The sequence below is a fragment of the Haemaphysalis longicornis genome, unplaced genomic scaffold (assembly GCF_048455015.1).
Source record: "Haemaphysalis longicornis isolate Haplotype H1 unplaced genomic scaffold, Haemaphysalis longicornis Haplotype H1 scaffold_1, whole genome shotgun sequence".
NCBI classification, from domain to species: Eukaryota; Metazoa; Arthropoda; class Arachnida; order Ixodida; family Ixodidae; genus Haemaphysalis; species Haemaphysalis longicornis.
Genome location: NW_027526203.1, coordinates 155,723,593 through 155,732,296, shown reverse-complemented (window position 1 = coordinate 155,732,296; position 8,704 = coordinate 155,723,593). Strand labels below are relative to the sequence as shown.

The window sequence follows — 8,704 nt, the reverse complement described above, 5'->3', positions numbered from 1 at the left end:
TCCCAGCTTAGGCTGGTGGAAAGGGCCGTGACGGCAGGGGTCTCCAATGGAGTCCTGGACTGAGGGCCCCACACCACATTACGATGCTTTCAATAAAGTTTATCCTCATCCTCCTCGCCAGGCACACTGCCCACGTGCGGGGCCCTGACACCTGCGGAATGCCCGCCTGAACGCATTCCAGGCCCACCAGAACCCCATTTTCGGCAGCCCGGACATGGGCCGCTTTAAATAGTTTGATCTCTTTCTCCCTCCAACAGTCACGCCTTCAAGCCCCGACGCAGGATATCATGTGATGGACAAAGCCTCTGCCAGTTCCAAGGATGAGACTGGAACGAAATCATCCGTTTCTGGGGGACTTTCTGAAGTCATAAGGCAATATATCAGTATTGTCATGTGAAATGGCTAAAGAAGACGATGTTCGTCGCATCAGACCGCCGACCCCATATTTTTTGCTTTGGAAAATTATAGGGTCTTTAGGTTAGACCACAATAGAATGGGTGGATTACTAACCTTGGTTTCTTCAAAACTTTGTCCCAGAGCATTTACCTCGTTAGAACCAATGTCACCTAGTGGCGAAGTACTGGCGGTAGACTTGGTTCTCCCTGAGAGTCCTCCGATCTCCCTCGTCAATGTGTATTTTCCGATAGGCTTCCGTAGAGTAGATAAACTAGACAGTTTTATATCCAGTAAATCGAGAGTTATTGTTGTCGGTGACTTCAATGCTCGCCACATTTCTTGGAGCTTCAAAACGGATTCTCGTGGTTTAGAGCTCTGGCACAGACTGGAGGATCATGGCCTTCGCTGTCATAATTCCCGGGCAATTACATTTTTGAGGGCGGGATCTTGATCGGCCTTGGACTTAACCTTCTCCTCAGGCAATGTACAAGTCGCGTCCTGGGGTACCCTGTGGTTCAAGCAGTAATCATTTTCATTTTTGAGTTTACAGTAGGTATCCGCCTAATTCGAATTCAGGACAGAAAACAAAAATTTCTTAATGTTCGAATTTATCAGGGGGCATTGCGGGATTGCTTTACATCAATGCACACCACTGATTTCATTGTAGATTCACAGCGGACGATGGAGTCTTTGCAAGCAGCAGCAAAAAGCGCTGAGTTCACAGTCAATTGATCCGCACAGACAAAGGTCTTTAATTAGTGCAACAGTGATTGTAGCCGAGATTATCGCCGTAGAAAAGTAGCTCTGAGGTCTCTCCTGCACTATCACTATCTGTTAAATTGGATAAACTGACAGCCGTGTTTAAACGTACATGGTTCTAAAGCTAAAATGGATTGTATTATAAAACGTAATGACTTTCTTTCGAATTCTAAGAATAGAGCAGCGCTTTATAAGTTCATGGCAAGCAATCGGGCGCTTTCTCTCAAGCAGTTACAGTCATAACAGGTTTTGACTTCTCCTACAGAAACGAATGATTTCATGTCAGTCTCATCTTTTGATCTGACGGAGGCCTTGTCCATCACACGATCTTCGGCGCCGGGGCTTGACGGCGTGACTGATGGTGCCATTAAATTTTTGGCTGAGGAATTCCAACCGGTTATATTGAATGTAATAAACTCATCCCTTAATTCTTGTTGGAATCCACACAACTGGAAAGTGTCCAAGATGATTTTGCTCCAAAAAAAAACAAAAACAGGTCAGGGTTTCGATTTAGACCACTTAAGGCCGATTGTTCTGACCTCTGACATGATAAAAGTAACAGAGCGAATACTTTTTTAAACGGAGAGCTTCTTTCATGCAGGACGGGCAAGTACTCAGTCCTGCTCAGACTGGTTTTAGGCGGGTATGTTCTACTTGTAACGCTCACGTAGACTTGGAGGCGAGGATTCGCTTAGCACAAAAAGGAAAAATGGTGTCGGCATTAGTGAACTTAGATGCATCTAAAGCTTATGACAGCGTCGAAGATAGTATCTTACTCAACAAACTAGCCCGCATAAACCTACCTGCATAAGTTTTTGCTTGGATTAGGGAGTTTTTCTGGCCGATCGGGAATTCTTTTGGACAAACGGAAGGCTATTTCCAAGAAAATTTTCACAAACTAGAGGTGTGTCTCAAGGATCGGTTTTATTGCCTTTAGTTTTCAACATATGAGTGACATTCCCCTACTCCCAGACGTAACAACCTACGTTTACATGCATTCGTTATTTGAATGCATTCGTGCATTCGTTATTTGAACGTTTGTAGGCCTATTTATCTCTGTTGGAAACGTGGCCTGACAGCATTCATTTAACGTTAAATGTGTCGAAGAGTACTCTACTTGTCATCCCGGTGGCAGGACCAGTTTCAGTTTCTCTCGCCCCAGCCGAAAAAAACCATTGGCCGACCCATTGGCGTTCCAATAGGTCGGCCAATTGGTCGACCAATTGGTCGGCCAATAATGTTTTAGGCACCCATTGGCCGGCCATTTGGACGACCCATTGGCCGGCCAATTGGTCGACCCATTGGCCGTCCAATTGGGCGACCTATTGGCCGACCCATTGGAACGCCAATACGTCTTCCCATTGGCCGCCAACTTGTTGCACTTTTAGTTGGTTCATCCCACTGCCGCAGCCACTCCATCTGAGCTGCCGCTGCAGTGCGCTGGTTACCTGTATCACAAATACAAGAACTCTTGGAATGAATGAATAACTTTATTTCTGTTTGTATACACAGCATGCAGACAGTTCGTCGTTTAAGCAATTTTTCGCAGGCCATTGTCCATGCCGTGCTCCGCTCGCCGCAGGCTGGCTGGACCTTCACAAAGTGAGTGGCAAAAGCGAACAATGGGTTAACTTTATAATAAACCGCAGTTTCGCGCATTAAAACAACAAGGCACTGAAATGTTGAGTGGCGTGAGCTCACCTCTTCAACAACGTCCCGTGCATGGCGAACTGCGTTGCGCGGCGATGTCGTGAACCCGTCAATCGTAACATGAACAGCCCTGAAATATATTTAGGCAGACAAATTAATTCTTAATAACACCGCTCACGCTATGAGGAGTGAAAATGGCAAGGTAAACTCGCATATAAACAGTATACTCACATAAACAGAGACACGCTTCCTTCGGTGCGAGGCTTAGCGGCGTCCAGCGTAAAGATGCATCTTGAAACACACTGCTATGGGTGTGCGACATCATCGTCGCCACTTCTCACACTCTCGCAGACCACCTTACATTTCCAATGCATTCAGAGAAGACTGCGTGTGCAACCGACCAACACGCCTACAACCTACACCGCCAACACCACGTTGAATACCACTTGCCCGCTTGTCCACTGTCCGTCTATGGATTGGATTCGATTGGATTGGATCGGGGTTTTATTTCAAAACAATTTTGCTACTCGTGTCGGAAAGTTTTCATTAGTGTTTGTTTGTTATGTTTTTTAAGGACTTTATCTTGAATTGCTGATTGTAATATCAAAATTAATTTCCTCATAAATATACATTTGTAAAGGTTGAAGTTCTGAACATTTCTGAAGGTTTCAAATTAAGAGTGAGAGAGAGAATTAAATTTCATCCAATTGATGTCGTAATTGAATACTATCCAAATACTATCCAAAATGGCTCCCCGATTGGGTCATCATGTTGGAGCAGTCAGTAGTATTAACTTTATAGTTGGAGCCAATGGGTCCAATTGGGCCAACTGGCCATCCTAATCGAACCAATTGGCCCAATTCGGATCGCTCCAATAGGTCCAATTGGACCCATTGGGTTTCCATTTGGACCCATTGGGTGGCAAATTGGACCAATTGGTCGGCCAATGGTTTTTTTCAGCTGGGGCTAACAGAAATCAAGTCATTCCGCAGGTGGATTCGCTGAAGTATCTTGGTATTACATACATTTCTGCTCTTGATTGGCAATACACATATTAACACATCAGTCACTAAGGCGGAGAGAGCACTTGGTCGCATGAAAATGCTATGTGAGAAACGAGCAGGAATGCGCCGGGACACACTTCTGCTGTTGAACCGAACCTACGTGCGGCCATTTCATGGAGTTTGGCTGCGTCTTGTTTTGCAATTGCCCTATCCAGAAACTGCGACCGTTATACCTGTTGGAGAGGCGCATCTTTCGGATTTTCCTTAACCTCCCTCGATCGGTTCGTCTCAAACCGGGTTTTCTACCTCGAGGCACGCATTCCTGAACTGAGGGTCCGATTTCTCTTGCTGACGGTTCAAACTTACCTCCGCATGTACGAAGCCTCCTCTGGAGCTGCCAAGCCTGTATTTATTTGTGATCCGAGTTTATTTTAACACGAAAGTGTTTTATTCCGGTATATACAAAAATGTGAGTGACGTCATATCCGTCACGGAAATGACGCCAGTACAACGAAGTAGGCGGCCTGTAAAGGGTGCATCCCTGTACTCAGGGTCTTCTTGCGTGGAAGCAACCTTTAGTACTAAAGAGTACATTATACTTACGGTTGTTCGTTTTCGGGTCTTATATTTTAACACGAAAGTGTTTTATGCCGGGATACACCAAGATTTCACTGACGTCATATCCGTCACCGAAATGACGCCAGTACACCTTTGCGAAGCGACCCGCCAGCAGGGCGTCGCTCGCCAAGCTCACCCACAAGACAGCCGCCGACCCGCAAATCATGCTCAGCTGCAGATTTCGCTGCACATTTCACTTTCGTGTTTTACCGATTCCTATGACAGAGGAATCGACCACAATTTTTTTACATCTCCGTGGCCTAAACGTACTTCCCCCCAAGTGCAATTCGTTCAAACATGCCTTGATTGTATTTCTATGAAGCTATAGCTCCATTCGATTCAGAAGGGGTGCACGGCAACGTTGCAGAGGAAGTTCTGTGGTGCCGGTGCAGTGCAGCAGCGTGGTTCCACGGTGCCGTGCATCACGGTTGCACCGTCAGTAGCGCCCCTGCGTGTTTACAATCGAGCGAGGTGCAGGCATATAGTCGTCTGCTAATCATCCTCGCCTGTCGTCCTCTACAACTGTATGTTTACGGCCGTCCGGGTTGCGTCGTACGCATCAGCGGCGACGCTAAGTTTGTCCCACGCATCTTGGAGCTCGACCGACATTTTCACGCGGTCGCCGCAACTGCCGCGGTAGCCGCCTGCCAACCCGCAACGCCCCAACGCTCACGGCACCGAATTGCTGCAGCTCCTCCGTAGCAGGTGCAGCGGTTCTCTGCACCGCGGCGGCACCGCGGCAGCACCATGAGCAATCGAGCGACGCGGTGCACGGCACCATTCGGTGAATCGAGCGCTTTGGTGCAGCGCACCATGCAACGGTGCAGGCGTTGCAAGGAATCGCGTCTGAATCGAATGGAGCTTATATTGCCGCGAACCATGCAGTGGGTTTGTTTATTCATGTTTTGTTTTTGCCGACCGGCTGCGCCGGGCTGTCTTATCTGTGTTATCCGTTGGCCAAGTGAAGCACCTGTTCTTTCTTTATTTTCTATGCCGCACGAGTTACCTCCTTTGATAGATAGAGTGTTTTGAACTAACGTCACAAGCTTAGAGTAACCTTCTTTGATCTACAGTGTTCTCGATGTACTCCGACGATTCGAGAAACACTCGCGCCGAGCGATAAATGCCCGCAGAGCAGACTCCGCGGTATTCGATTCGCCGACACTCGCCTGCGCACGTCACTTTGTTGACTCCTGCTTCGTCGCCTGTGTATTCTTTGAGTTGTTAGGGTAGCCCAAGTTCGCTCCAATAAACTTGTTTTTTAGATGCGACGCTGAGAGCATCTCTTGTCGGCGGCCCTGTCCTTCCTGCGTGCGTCCGTTGTTGTCCGCACCGCTGCGCCCCTCCTCCTCTCGCCGTGATAGCGCGCCCTCTCCCCCAACATCTGTGGCGCGCACAGTGCGGCGTGCTCTCTCACTCCGCCGGTGGGCAACGCTGCGCGCGGCGCAAGCGCGCTGTGCGCATGTGCAGCACCCTCTCTCTCCGCGGTCTCCTCTCCTTCGGGCGCGCTGCGCATTAGGCGGAGTGCCGCGCTCCGGCCGGTCTCTCAGTCGACGTTCGTCCGCGCTACGCTTGCTCTCTCTCTCTCTCTCTCGCATTACCCGACGATTGCTCACGCAATTCGAGTAATCGACCCAACGGAAACGCACAATGGAACCCCCTTCAGCGTCGCATCACACCAGGGTTCCCGCGAGGGGAGATGGGCGTAATTGTTAAAGCAAAGCTTTTTACCTCTACCCCCCAAGGGTTCTTTCGCGATCGTTGGTGTCACCAGAAAACTCCAGCGAACAAATAAAAGAATTCACTGGCACCACCGGGAATCGAACCTGGAACTCATGCACTAACAAAGCCACAACCTGTTGTCTTACTGATTTAGCTACGAGCCCACGCGAAGACGGGGAAGACAGGTAGTGTACTCACCAAGCATATCTACGGGTTCCCCCTTGCGTTCTCGCTGAATGCCACGTGAAAGCGCCACGCGACCACTCACGCCCGTCTAGCGGCCCTGTGCGCACCTTGCTCATGTGCTAAGTGTTACAAAAATTAAAGGAAGCTCACACAAATGCATGGCATCTCACTTCTAGTACGCCAACGTGCTAAAGCCTCTGGCCTCCAGTGTTCACATAAATATCAGAGCTCCTTGTTGTCCGCCCTCACGCCAAACCATTCAAATACTCCTTGATGGCCAGGCCATCACTCCAAGCCCCAGCATCAAGATCCTGGGCCTACATCTCGAGGAAAACACCAAGAGTAACGTCTCCTTGCAGCGCCTCAAAAACAGCATTAATCTAATCATGCACATGACCAGGCGAGTTGCCACCAAGAAGCGAGGCCTAAAGGAATCCGGTACCTTTCGATTATTTGAAGCTTTTGTCCTCTTGAGAGTCACTTACGTCAACCTCCTGTCTTCTTCTCGACAAGGAAGACATAGAGATGCTTTATATAATGATTAGAAAGGCGGTCGAGCAGGCCATTGGTCTTCTCATGAGTGCGTCCACACAGAGGCTGCTTAGCACGGGGCTCCACAACACGGTGGAAGAGCTTATAGAAGGTCATCTTTCTCACCAGAAGGTCCGACTCAGAACTGCGGTGGGTAACCGCATGCTTCACCAGATTGGCTGGGCAGCCAAGAATGTCACTCCGCTTGACGTACTCCCAGACTCTTGGCGACTAAAACTAATGATGCTCTCTTTGCTTAGAAATATGAACCCCTCACATGACGAGGGTCACCGAAAAGAATGGGCTCAAGCGCTAAACACCACCCTCGGCGGGGATCATGCAGTTATCTACAAAGACGCCTCCAAACATCGAGGGCAGCAATACGCCATCATCGTGGCTACCTCCAGAACCAACCTCCTTGCGTGTACCTAGCTTAGGACCCAAGAAAGGCGGCAGCAGAAGAGGCAGCCATCACCTTGGCTCTCGCTCAACCAGGAGTTCGGAGGGTAGTCACCGATTCCCAGCAAGCCTACTGGAATTACCGGTCGGGTTGGGTGTCCTGACCTGCACTGCGCGTGCTAAAAAACCACTCCCCAAACGGTTCCATTCAGCTCATCTGGACTCCCCCTCACGCTTCAATAGAGGGCAACAAATACGGCCACCCAACAAGTCTGCGCTTTTACCTCCCGTGCTATGGAGCTGCACGAGGACAGTCACCCGCTTGTCACGTTCAGGGAGATAACCTAGCATTATCGCCTTCTGAGACAGACCGTGCCTTTGCCTTACACAGACCTTTTTAGAGAACAACAAAATACCCTACGACTCATACAATCCGGGCTCCTTCCCACAGCCTACGCGCCTTCAATTAATGTATCCGAATTGCTACGACGCTGAATGTAAATTTTGCTCAGAAGAAGGAACACTCCGCCCCGTAATCGGGGTGTGCGACTTTAGCCCTGAGCACCCTCCTCTCTTTCCATCAAGTACCCAACAAGAGCAATTGGAGGTGCTGCTGTCCAGGCCCTCTCTACCTACCCAGCCTCAGCGGGTGGACAGAACACAGGCCGCGCGGACTGCATATGGGCCCCACAGAAGAAGGAATCACTCACGAGGGCTGCACTCTGGCAGTTCAGAAATCTGAACAGAAGTATTTCTTCCTCCTGCTCCTCTTTCTCTGCCGCAAATCTCGTCGCCTCCATCCGCGGCGCAGAGACGGAGTATGCAGATCGTCTAACACCAGGTTGGAGCTTACTTTAATTTTATAAAAAAAGTTTCCACTCTTGTGCTACACCAATACAACTCAACCAAACACCGTTCATGCATCATGCATTGATTTAACCTTACCAAGAATATCTCTTTGAAGTAATAAATGGTGTAGTTAAGTGCATTTCACTTCTCTCTGGTTTTACTATTTGTAGAGTGATGTGAGTGAATTTAAGTGACGTCGCATGGGTAATCGTATGGGTCCCGTTTGCAGCTTTGCAAACATTCACGGGGTGGATTGGCGCAATTTTTTTTCAACAATCATTAGACACAAAAAGTAGTATACCAGATGATTGGAAAAACGCGCATGTGAAACCTGTACCTGGGATAATACTAATCCAAACAATTTCCGACCTATTTCCCTAACTTCAGTTTGCTGCAAGATACTCCAACATATTATATTCACCCACGTCATGGCGCATTTAAATGCAAATAATTTACTATTAGAAAACCAACATGGATTCAGATATAAGCGATCATGTCAAACCCAACTGTTTGAATTTGTAACTGACCCTCACAAATCCATCGACATGTTCCATTACACAGACGCAATATTCATAGATTTTCTAAAGCCT

General features: G+C 48.5%; 1 long non-coding RNA gene across 1 annotated transcript; it reads right to left on the bottom strand.

Moving 5' to 3' along the window:
• Positions 1 to 2,377: 2,377 nt before the first annotated feature.
• On the bottom strand, positions 2,378 to 3,628 carry LOC144166704 (uncharacterized). Its single transcript, XR_013321733.1, has 3 exons — positions 3,037 to 3,628; positions 2,857 to 2,935; positions 2,378 to 2,748 (listed from the first exon to the last, which is right to left on the bottom strand). It is a non-coding gene; the product is annotated as an uncharacterized LOC144166704 (long non-coding RNA).
• Positions 3,629 to 8,704: the final 5,076 nt, after the last annotated feature.